General features: G+C 49.4%; 1 pseudogene; it reads right to left on the bottom strand.

Annotated features, from left to right (window-relative positions):
- The window catches only part of LOC144234498 (large ribosomal subunit protein uL11-like), a 42,225-nt pseudogene extending 35,830 nt beyond the window's left edge, over positions 1-6,395 (bottom strand).
- Between the last annotated feature and the right edge of the window lie 5,929 nt (positions 6,396-12,324).

The following is a 12,324-nucleotide window of genomic DNA, read 5'->3' on the forward strand; positions in this document are numbered from 1 at the left end:
AAGGAATTTATTTTATCCCCTATAATAGTGGATTTCGTGATTTCATAATCATTTGTCTTCCTCTCTGTCAAGCTGCCATGTCAGACTCTCTTTAACAGTTTGCAGAGCTTTCCATGATGTTCTTCCAGTTCATTATTCAAATATTAGTTGAGGGGACATCCCAGGTGCTGATGACTCAGAGGCCAGTAAGTCCGATTGCCTGCCTTCAAGTAGCTCATAGCATGAGGAAGGAGTCAGAAAAATAAATAAGCCAGTACAGTGTGGTGACATTGGTGACATGACAGAGGCTGGCACAAGGGCTTGTGGGAGCATTCAGAAGTCTCCTGGCTTAGGGGAGTCCCCGTCTACATTGACCCTGCGAGGTGCCTTGCATTTGGTGTTGTGAGCCAGGACCTCCGGAGGCAGAGATGGAGGGGATCTTCAGAACCAAGTTTGCAGTCACCTATTCACTTTCTGAACCTCCTCTTTACTTTCAAATGTAAGAGGCTAAAACCTCACCTGTCCCCAGATCCCATTCCTTGTCTCCCGGAACTGCGTATATATTGAAAGCCCATTTGGGCTGCTTCTCGCTGCAACCTGCCCTCCTACCTGGGGCAGAAAGGTGAGCAGCAGGCTTGGAACCCTGGTGAATTTCTGCCCAAACGCTGATCTCCGCTCCGAGGAGGGAGCAGAAGTCTGGGTGACCTGGTCAGGCGCGCAGTCCAAGTTAGCATATTTGCCCCCCAGGTCTTCTTGAGACTGGTTTTCTGTACCCTGCTGTTGCCTCTTAGTCTTTCCCAGTTTGGATCTCAGGTTGTGGCTTTCTCTCCCCAACCCCCCCACCCCCACCCCCCTTTTTTTTGTTCATGCTGTGGTCTTGGCCAAGATGCCTTTCTCCTTATGTTTGTCAGTGGCTGAGAATACTGTTACCTGTGGTTCGCAGTTGACACCATGACCACTGTGTCTTGTTAGTGTTGTGTTGCAGGGGGAGGGAGGAGAGAGCCCTGAGGAGGAGCAAGTTGTATTTGGATAAGAAAGGCAGAAGGGGGCGGGGCCAGTGTTGGGAGAGAAGGGTTTCCAATCACTGGCTTGTTACAGACACCATCTTGAGATTATTTCCTCTTTTTAGAGTCATAATTATTATGTGAATGTTTTGCATATTGATTGTACCTCTGTTCTCAGGAGCTGGAGACTGTGGCTGGCTCCTTTCTGCAAACCCCATTGTACTTTAATTCCAGAGGCCATCTCTTAGTATTTCTATCTCTTTGAGGGGCAAGCCTCCAAGAGATCCAGGCTGTCCAATAGAAAAGAAAGCCTGGTAAAAATTCCCTTGTTCTTTGTACTAGAAAATAATTTTAGCATCACACTCTGTCCATCTGGACATCATTAATATTGTCAACCACTCCCTTCGGTAGCCTTTAATGTCTAAATAATTACTCCCTGTGGCCATAATCCTACATGATGTCACTCCCCTCCTGATTTGCATTTCATAGATAACAGACAGCTTGGGAATTACCAGGGGCTTTGTGAGCTGTTCAGAAAGCCTAACACTTACTCCCACCATCACCTCCTAACATCATGTCCCTCCTCCAAATCTGTCACCAAACCACACAACCTTCCCTCCCCCCCCCCATCAATTACCCTGTTCCTTCTGTTACACCAGCCCTGCTTGTGTCGATACCAAGCCCATCGTCCTGATTGATAACTGGAAATGCAGTTGACTAATCGGGACATTTCAGTGCTTTTCTGAACGTGGGCATCCTTGACGGGAGGCTGGGGGATGACCACTTCCCCCACGACGAGGCTCACTTTCCCACGTCCCAGTCTCACCTCTCTGCAGGGGCGCGGCCACCCACTGTGGGTAAGCCTCGAGTCCGGGCCTGACCACTGCTCAGGTGTGTCCACCCCTGTGCCCGCTATCACCCAGACACGGGCAGGCAGCTGCCTCTCTGTCCCAGAGGCCGAGGCACAGGCCAGTAGGAAACAGAGAGCTGTTCTCTTTTGGAACATTTACTTTTATTTATTTCCTTCTTTTTATCCTCTCACTTAAGTTTTTCCCTTTAATTTCTCTTCTTCCTCCCCCGTCACTCCGCGATCCCCCTTCTCCCTGTCCCCTGACCAACTTTTGGGGCCTCTCTTTCTGGGTGGTTATTTAGCTTCTCTGTGTCCAGGTTCGGTCTTTGTCTACACAATCCCAAGCATCTGGATCTATGGTGAAAACATGCTGTCAAGTACCCAGATGCTCGGGAACATCTGGGCATTTTGGCAACCCGCAGCAACAACAGCTGCATAATGGAATTCATGTTTCCCCTTTCAGTCATCGCTTGCCATCGGGTGGACAGAGCCTCGCCAGCCCCTAGCTGCTAGCAATTCTGTTTTTCATCTCACATGGGGAATTCTCTCTGTCAATCATTTTATTGTTGAAGAAAAGGGGAAGAAATGTGTCTCTTCTTGGGCCCGCAGTACATCATCACTCTATGCCTCAGTTCTTTTCTTATTGAAAGAGCTAGTAAGAGCTGACAATTTCTTTAACCTCTCCTACCCCAGAGGCGCGGAGAGAGAATAAGGCATGTGAAACGCTGTTTTCGCCACACAAGTCTAGGGAATCTGACAAGAATTTGTTTCCTATCAGAGCCACTCTCTCTGGTTTGAGACCCCACCCCCCAATTCTCTCCTACATTCTTTGTACCACTCTGTCTATAAGAAAAAGCGAAATGATGGCAGTGTATTATTCCTGCCCACAAAAGGCCCACATTTTCTGTTTGTATTTTTCTCAGGTAGCTTAGAATAACACGGCTCTGCCCCCGTGGGGCCCTCAGAAGGAGGATGGTCCCCGGAGGCTGCCCGAGACAGCCCAGTGCTCATTGTGAGCTCTGCTTAGAGCCGGGGTGTCCTTCTGAGAAGCCACAGGCCAGCCCCGCGGCGGTGGGGGCGACCCCGGGCTGCGGCCCCGCGGTGTGGCTCAGCGGCCGTGCCCACCCGGGGCTGACATCCGGCCATCGGGCGCGGCGTCTAGGTCCACACGTGCAGCTCGGCGCCGCTTAACCAGGAGTGCGCGTGCGAGCGAGCCGCTTTCCGGACGGAAAGACGAAGGCAGTGGCTGTGCTGGATGTTTGCTTTCAGGAGATGGGAAGGACCCCAAGTCAGTGCGGTCAGAAAATACATCAATTTAGTGAAACCCTTTCCAGGGTGAGTGCTCGCTGGCGCCGCGTAGACGCGGCCTAAGTGGCGGAGGATCTCGGAGGGTCAGCGAAGAGCCCAGGGGTCGCGAGCCTAGCCGCAGCGGCCCCCAGGGACGCAGTGTCACCCCCACTCCACGTCGGCTGCGGCGCTCGCTGGAGGCCCTCTTCGCCACCCCTCGCGGCCAGAGCGATGCCGGCTCTCTGTTCTCCCNCTCCCAGAGGAGGTGACAGACGGGCCTGTAATTTGGTTCCATTCGCTCGACTGGAGCAACACCTGCCCCCCTCCCCTGGGACCAGAGGGTCTCATCCCAAACCATACAAGAAGCCAAAGACAAATCCGGGCCCACATGCAAATACAGCGACGCCAGGGACAGGGCCGAGGGCTGCAGCACACACCCCAGCCGTGGTGCCCTGGCTTCTGCCTGCAAACCAAGGAAACCAAGCACCTCTTCAAGGCCCAACTACCAAAAACATCACCCAGAACTTTAATTAGGGTTTCGGAGTTTTTTAAACAAATTAATAATTAGCTGCTGTAGTAAGTACCAGTTCCTCCTGCTCAGGCCACAGGACAGAACTAAGTGCCTGGCATCGGGGGGGGGTATGGATAGCAGGGTCCAGAAATAGAACTAGAAATGAAGAACAGGGTGGGGAGACACGCGCAGGTGTGTGTGTGTGTGACTGCCATAGGCGCATGGCATCTGTCACACCAAGGACGCAGTAGCCGTGCCATTCCTGGGCGGGCTCCCTTTCTTTGTGCGGATCTTCAGTGTCTGCACGCAGCCTTCCAGTGGGAACACTCGGTTCCGTTTCCACGGACTCCGAATTGTGCTGGAGCACTGACCACCAAGGCTTTCTGACCGCTTCCCTGAGTCTAGGTGTTGTCAAGGTCATCCGTGACTCCTTGTGGCCCTTGTCCACAGGCTTGGCCTGGGGCAGTGCAGGGTGATGCCCTCGGGCCCAGCTTCCCAAGGCCAGGTTCCGATCCGCGCCCCACACCTGTGCCCCAGCCACCTGCTCCAGGCAAGAGGGGGAGGCCAGTGGGCTGGGCTCATGTCTGCTCCTGGCTGCTTCGGAGAAAACATGTCCTTTCAATTCCTGTACTTTCTGGTGGTGGTTTGTTTCCCACCAAAAATAAATAAATAAACAAACAAACAAACAAACAAACTTTTCTATTTTTTCCTTTTTCTCTGTTTTCAGAGTGTAAGGTTTTGAATTTTCCTGCCCCCACCCCAGCTTCATTTCCCATTCAAAGCTTGCTAGCCATGTGACCTTGGGCTTGTTCCTTAACTTCTCTGTGTTCAGTGTCTTCATCTGTAACTGAGGAAAAAATAAGGGCTCCTCAGTCACTGACTGTTGGGGGATCATGTGAGGTAATGACGGAAAGTGCCCAGCTCAGCGTAAGTGCTGGAGTCTGTGGACTCCTTGCTGATTTCGTGGTCAGTCACCAGGCCACAATCCAGGGAGGACAGTGTGGGGTCGCTGTGAGTCAAAGGCTTCTAGGTGGCTCCGCTGCTGACGAGGTAGGAGACTGTGACCGAGCCATGACCACTCAGGATGTCAGCTGGTCATACCTCTGTCCTAGGGCCTGATGGACTCAGAGCTGGCATGTGTGGCGGAATTTGTGAGCCGAGAGGACCACGCTGGGGCATTTGTCACTGTTGTTAACAATCCTCAACCCTCCGTAGGTGCTGCTCTCAGGGAGGGCTGGCTGCTCCTCGCTTCTGATGTCTCAGAATTCCTCCTTCTCCGGGGCACCCCTCACCCCAGCTCCCAGCCAACAGCTAAGAGAATCCACCTGCTTATTTGTTTTTAAGGCTTTGAAATCTGCCTGAGTTGGGCTCTGGCAGTATGTCTTTTACCCCAGGTTTCAGTTAAGTGGCCACCACCCACTAACTACCCAGCATAGCCCCACAGCAGCCTTGGGCTCTGGAGTGGCCTGTCCCTCCATGGACAAAGCAGGGAGAGGGCGGTGGGAGGGGCACTCGTGCTGTGTGTGTGTGCATGTGTGTGCATGTGCACGTGAGAGAGAGAGAGAGGGAGAGCACCAAAATTAAGAATTTTTAAAATAGGGGCGCCTGGGTGGCCCAGTCGGTTGAGTGTCCGACTTCAGCTCGGGTCACGATCTCACAGTTTGTGGGTTCAAGCCCTACATCGGGCTCTGTGCTGACAGCTCAGAGCCGGGAGCCACTTCAGATTCTGTGTCTCCCTCTCTCTCTGACCCTCCCCTGATCTCTCTCTCTCAAAAATAAATAAACATTAAAAGTTTTTAAAAATAAATAAATAAATTGGAGAACCATCAGAAAGACAGTCCAGCTGGCTGGAGGAGAAAGATATCTAGGAAGGTGAGTTAGGCCAACTGTGAAATCCCCCCAAATATGTAGGTCCTCACTGATGATAGTTAGGGAATACTGCTAATTTGTTTCACAGTAATGGTAATTTAGTTATGTTAAAGAAAAGCCCTTATCTTTTAGAGATATTTACTGATGCGTTTACAGATGAAATGATGTGATGTGTGGAATTTGCTCCAAGTAGCCAAAGTGGCATCAGGAGAGTGTGGATAAGAGTATAAATGAAATGTCAGGATAGCAGAATATAGTGTGCAATGCCCTTTGCTTTTGTAGATGTTCTTAAACTCCCCAATAAGAGTGGTTTTTAATGTAGTTGCTCAGAAAAGTCATGCTGAATGATTTTTACTACCCAGGCCCCAGTCACTCACTGCCCTCAGAGCAGGGCAACCTCCCCTCATAGCAGAGCTCCTGCTTCCACAAGGCTCATCTGCCACTGCTCCAGGAATGACCCCGGCTCTCACTACTTTTCTCCCCTCGGAGAGGACCAGGACGCACCAGGCACTGCCCACAGACTCCGCTCTGGAGGGTGTTTTGTTCGTCTTCCCTTGAGTGGGTCTGACCCTCTGAGCCTTTCAGGCCGACTGATCCCAAAGTCCTTTCCCCTCCCAGTGAGCCCATCTGACCCCCAGGAGATCCTAGATAGGACCTCCCCTTCTCCTCCATACACCACTCTTACACCTGCGCAAGATTCCTGATATCCTAATACCCTATCCCTTTTTCATGGTGTGTCTTTCTGGAATGATCGTCAAGGAGACGAGGAACTTCCCTCCTGATCTGGAAATACATGGCACAACCACGCAGGAAACTCCAACAATTCCTCTCTTCGTTACCTCAAAAATAATTTAGATGTTTAACCTTCACAAAGCTTACCTGCTGTAAGAGCCATTATGGTAAGTGCTGCCGCGCTCTCAACATGCACCAGACCCGTTCTAAGTAGTCCACGTGAATTAACTCAATCTTCCTAACAATGCTACAGGGTAGGAACCACTGTCACCACCACCACCCCCATTTTGCAGGTGAAAAAACTGAGGCAGAGAAGGAAGTAATTTGTTCAGGGCCACAGCCGGTTAGTAGAGGAGCTGGGGGTGGACACGGCATGCCCGTCAGAGGCCACGCTCCTCACCACTCTGCAGTAGCGCCTGTGGCAGCCTCAGTGCGAAGGGCAGAAGCCACGATGGAAAGACAAAAGGCGTGGGACAGGCCTGGCTCGTGCGGTGGAGCGGGGGCTTCAGATATTTGCCTCACTTATAATGTATGCTTTTAATTTAATCATCATCCCATGCTCTTTGCTTCCCTGTGATGTTTTGTCTTCTAGGACAGGGGCTATCGCTGCCTGAGCTCTTGTACAGGCAGCAGTGTGTCATCCGCACATGAATACAGGTGGCAGAGACCCCGGGCCATTAATACATCATGAACTATTGATGTGTTATCTTTAGTTTCTCCTATACAGTGTCCTGTGCATACTCTAAGTGCAAAATAATTGTAATAGCTCACGTTTATGCAGCACTGACTGTATTCTTGCCTTTCTGGCAAGCACTCTACAGTGTCCTATGGAAACCTCACGAGATGCATTTGAGATAGATGCATGCACTGTCCCCTCCTGAACATCTGGAAACCACAGCTTAAGGAGGTATGGTGACATGTTCAACATCACGCAGCTAGAATGAGTTGGAGCCAGAATCTAAAGCTGGCCCCCTGCCCCTGGGTTTCAATCACAGGGATAGGAGATACAAACTCTAGTATGAGGGCTGTGCGTGGGCCCCAGGGGGCAGAGAGCTGCCCAGAGACACTGAGAAAAGCGTTGTAAAGTGGTTACCTTTGAGTTAGGTGACAATGGAATGATTGGAATTTTCTGGGCAAAAAAAAAAGAATAGAGGAGAGCATTGTAGGGGGAAGGAGGCTGCATACAAAGGCACAGGTTATAAAGGACCAGACATCTCCAGGGAAGAGAGGAAATCCGAATTTGGCAGACACATTTAACCTCAGGGAGAATGGCTGAAGATGATGCTAGAGAGTATCTGCAAGAAGCTTGTGAAAGATTTCTATGCCTGGAAGAAAAACTTGAGCTTTATTTGTAAGCAATGGGGAGTCCAGCAGAGCTTTCAGGCAGGGAATGGCATGCTATCTTCACAAGCTGCTTTTCGGGGCACCGGGAGAATGGGCCGCAACGTGCTAAGGAGTGTGGGTGGGCTAGACTGAAGCGCCAGCCCCACCGTGGTGGTGACCAGCACTGTCGCAGAAGGTCTCAAGTTAGTTCCGGTCTCCTTCAGGAGGAGCCTGTCCAGAGCTGCACCTGCCTGTGGTGTCTTCCTGCAAAGTAGAAAGAGGCTCCTCCACCACCTACGGCTTAGTCCCAAGCCCCGGCATGCTCTGACCTTGGCACACAGGGCTCAGGCTCAGTCTTAGCCCCCTGTGAGTGCACTTGGTTGGGGGACCTGCACTCCTTAGGCTTTACCTGAACTGAAGCTTCTCCTCGGCACATGCATGAGGGGATGGGGTACAAGGGCCAAAGGCAGGGTGTGTGCATGGCACGCTCCCCCACTTTAGTGAGCAAAACCATCGAGTGGGACCCCTAAAGGCAGACACTTGGATAGACTGACAGACATGATTTCGTGACGCTGAGTAAGTTATGTAATTCCTCTAAGCCTCAGTTTCCTAAACTTGTTGAATGAAAGTACCTACCTCATTGGGTTATTGTGAGGATGAAGAGAGATAAGAATGCACGCTAAGGCCTTAGCACAGTAAGCACATAGTACATGCTGACTCCATGTTAGCTGTTAACATATCTACTGTGCCAACAATGCCTACTCCAGGCCTGGGAAGGGCTATTGGCTATACATGCACTTGAGCTGGCTGTCCCCTGCATCTCATCCCTTGCTACCCCAGACCTCAGTGGGAGGAAGATGGCATCCAGAGACAGACAGCAGTGACAGGGGCTGGATACATCATGGCACTCCAGAGGTTGGCTCTGTCTGCTTACTTCATCCTAGCAGACATGGGGTCATGGGGGATGGGGCACTGGAGGAAGGCCCAGGAACGGGGTTCAGAGGGGAAGCAGGCCTTCCCTCAGCCTCCATCCAGCTCCATTTCTTTCCATACACGCCCTGTCCTCAGCCTGCTCTTCCCTTCCTAATCCATCCCACCGCCCGTACTCTCAGCCAGTGGCCCTCCCATTACCCTCCCCCTGCCCCGGGGCAGGGTTTTTGCTTAGGACCTTTGCCCCTCTTTTCTGGATGTCTCTGGACAGTGGCAGAAGTGAAGCAGTCATCTGGGTGTAAAAATACTCAGCACAGGTGGCCCCACCAGCTGGGCCAGGTGGGGTTCGGTTTTCGGGGGACTGGCGATGCACTGGCCAGTTGCTGGGCTGCTGGGACAGGGGGCAGAAGGTGAGGGGGGCAGTGGGAGGAGCCGTGGCCCCCAGTGTGTCTAGGAAGAGGGAGCAAGCCAGGGCTGAAGGACAGGGCCCCCGCCAGTGGGGAGTGGCGAGAGGTCGGCTGGGGCTCTTCTGGTGGCTTGAGCACAGGACATGTTAACAGGATGTGAGAAGACAAGGCACTGCAAGCTGCAGCGATCGTGGGCATGGCTGGTTAGGTGGATCCAAGCTTCCACCCCTTCTGAGGGGCCGCCCCGACAGCAGGCACGCAGTGCCCTCAGCTGCCATTCTCCTCTTGGTAGCACTGAGCAAAACTTGCCATTAAATGTTGTTTCCTCGTGGTCCCTTCTCCAGTAGACTCAGTCCCATTTGTTGCTCTCTTTTCAGCGTCTAGAACAATGCCTGGCACACGGTAGGTCCTCAACAAATACGTGTTGAATTAAAGATTCATTGATGGCCATCATTATTCAGAGAAGAGTCATTGCTGCCTTGCCTGTGGCTGAATACATAGAGCTGAGTCCCTGCTACCTGCCAGGGACAGGTCAGTTACCCACAGGGCTCCCTTTCTCTTTGGAGGGTGCTGAGCTGGCTTGGATCAGAAAGGATATTGCAGAGATCCTCTCCTGGCCTCATGGGGGCTGGGTGGCCGGGAAAGGATGTTGCCCTTTGCCCCTTGTTCATGTCTGCCTTACTTAACACCAGAGGTGAGGGCCGTGGTCTGGGAAGGGAGTTAAAAGATCCCCCCTAGATGTCAATGGGAAGACTGTAGGTCAGTTGGAAATTGGGCTCATAAACCAGGAAAAGGGAAGCCATCAGAAGGTTTCTAGAGGTCAGAAGTTGACTCCATTTCTTTGGCATGGGAGCAGGGCCAATTTTTCGGGCACATAGGAGAGAAGTGCTGTGAGGACTGAGACGGTTCCTGGCGGGGAGGATCTCAATCCAATACTCAGTCCGAACACAGCATGTCTGGAGGCTGGAGAGCCAGGACGTGGTGCAGGTACAAAGCCAAAGAAGGTTCCATTCTTTCCCATGCCCTTGAAAGTGCATTCCTACTATGCACCTCAATGTGAAGAAGAGAATGAGGTCTCACTTACTAGGTATCTATGAACTGGACTACAAGATACCTGGGTGAAAGGTGAAAAATGCTCAGAATCCCAGATATTTGACAGACATAAAACCAAGCATCCACAGAATTAAAGTTTTTACTTGGCAACCAGAGATTTGGTGTGATACAGACTCATGGTTCATAATCTGTGTGTGTGTGTGTGTGTGTGTGTGTATCATTTTAAAGTTATTCGTGTGTTCTGCATATACACAATTTCATGTTTATAGGCTTTTGTAGATGAAATTCTTCATATTCCAGGTTGGCCCAGGACTTAATTTTTTTTCTTGTTTGCAGGGGTCACATCTTGATTAGATGTTTGAGTGCTACAGTACATACCTTGTTCCTAACAAATGCCATGAGGACTCGGTGTCACCGGCTCAGGGTCTTCTTACTGCCAGTAAGTAGCCATGTGATTTAGTGTAGGACACTCAAACTCCCCGCACCTCAGTTTCCTAAATCAAATTTGAAGAGGTTAAGATTCCTTTTAGGGCAAAAGAACCCATGATTCTAATAATATATTCCTATAAGCATTACAATGTATCCCTCATTGGGAGTAGGGTGATCTATGTCACCCTCACACGTAGAACATCTAGACATACTCAGTGTCCAGGTTTAGGGAAAGTGTCAAACATCTCAATATGTAAATTTGTTAAGGTTTGGGGTGTTGTTGTTTTTGTTTTGTTTTGCTTTTGGTATATGTATGTTTTTTAACTAGTTCCTTTCCAAGGATTGTGTCCGTTAAGATAGTTCATGCTCAGTGGGGATGTTTATGATTTTTCGACAGTATGGTTAAATAAAGGAGAGGACTTTATTTGATACCTTTATTTATATGCAAAACAGCGCACCATTCATGAGATATGAAAAACTCGTCAGATAGAAACCAGGTTATATCTATTTTCACTACAAAATATTGCATTATATAAAGCAACAGAGACACAAAAAAACCCTGAAAAAGACTAAAATCTTTGGATAGCAGATGTGTTTTTTTTTTCCTTGCCTCTAAAATACACTCCTTGATTTAAGAGTTTCACAGCTGAGAACATGAAACAGTTTCAGGTTATAGACTTTTCTTTTTGGTTGTCACAGAGGAAAGTAGTTTTGAATTCTTTTTTTTTTTTTTAGGAAAATAACTTAATTTCCTAAAATCATCCCACGCACAAACAGCACACACACACACACACACACACAATGAAGCTACTCTCCTTATAAACAGTTTGTACTTTTCAGACATAACTACAGATAAGAATAACAACACTTATTTTTTTTTAAAAAACTATAATAGTGAAGTGCTAGTGTTGCTGATCTCACAACAAAGGAACCTTTCAAGAACAAACATCTTAATATATAAAATATGTTTAGAAACAGGGAGAAGTGGGGAATTTGTTATACAAGTGCAATATAATTAGAGCAAAAAGAAAGACCACAGTATAATCTCAACAAACACATAAAAAGTTAGACATAATTATTCCACAGGAAGAAGTGTAAACACTTGACTATAAATAAATTGGCACAGAGTATCCAAAGTAAAATTATCACCACTCTGAAAAATAAATGTCTTGGAAAAAATACTCTACTCCTTCTAACATAAATAAAAATAAGTTGTCTTTTGCTAACTGTACCTATGGGTCCACATGTTTAAGGTCACAAATAGATGTTTTTGGATATATAAAGGGGCACTTCGCCTGAAAAAGCAATCAGATATTAAAATTTCCATTTAAATATGGATTCTCCTGTCTACATCGGTGTCCTACCTTGGGGTTAAAAATCTCACCAATCTCAACCTTCCCACAGTGTGTCTGTTCTTAATCTATCTTTTAAGTTTACCCATATTCAGGGTTTCTCTGTTTTATTTGGATCCTAATATAATCCTCCCTTTCACAGCAGAATGGAAACTTCCCTGTTCCACCGTTCTGTGCCTTAAATCTCTACACTGGAGGAGAGTCCCTCCCACCCCCTCCAAATGTTAGGTGATTTGTCAATTAGAAAAATCCCAGAGAGTCTCAAGTTAGGAGGCTTTACTCTGAGCTTCTGAGCTCCTGCCCTTATTCTTTCAAAACGTGAAGATCTGTGGGAGATAAATGGAGAACTCAAAGCCTCCAGTGAGCTAAAGCAACCACCCTTAAAGGGATCCTAACACACGCAGGGGAGGCCTGGAGGCTGTGCGTGGCGGGCGCCTCCGGAGGCTCGCCTGGACTGGAATAATGCCCCCTGCAAACCCCAGGGCTCGCCAGACAACCCCACCTTCCCGAGTTGGAAACCTTCCCTCGATCCCCCGCTGACCGGAGAGAGCTCGAACGCGTGGCGAGCGAGCTTCCTCCTGCGCCCGGGCCTCTCGCG

Source organism: Crocuta crocuta, unplaced genomic scaffold (genome assembly GCF_008692635.1).
Source record: "Crocuta crocuta isolate KB4526 unplaced genomic scaffold, BGI_CrCroc_1.0 scaffold180, whole genome shotgun sequence".
Classification (NCBI taxonomy): domain Eukaryota; kingdom Metazoa; phylum Chordata; class Mammalia; order Carnivora; family Hyaenidae; genus Crocuta; species Crocuta crocuta.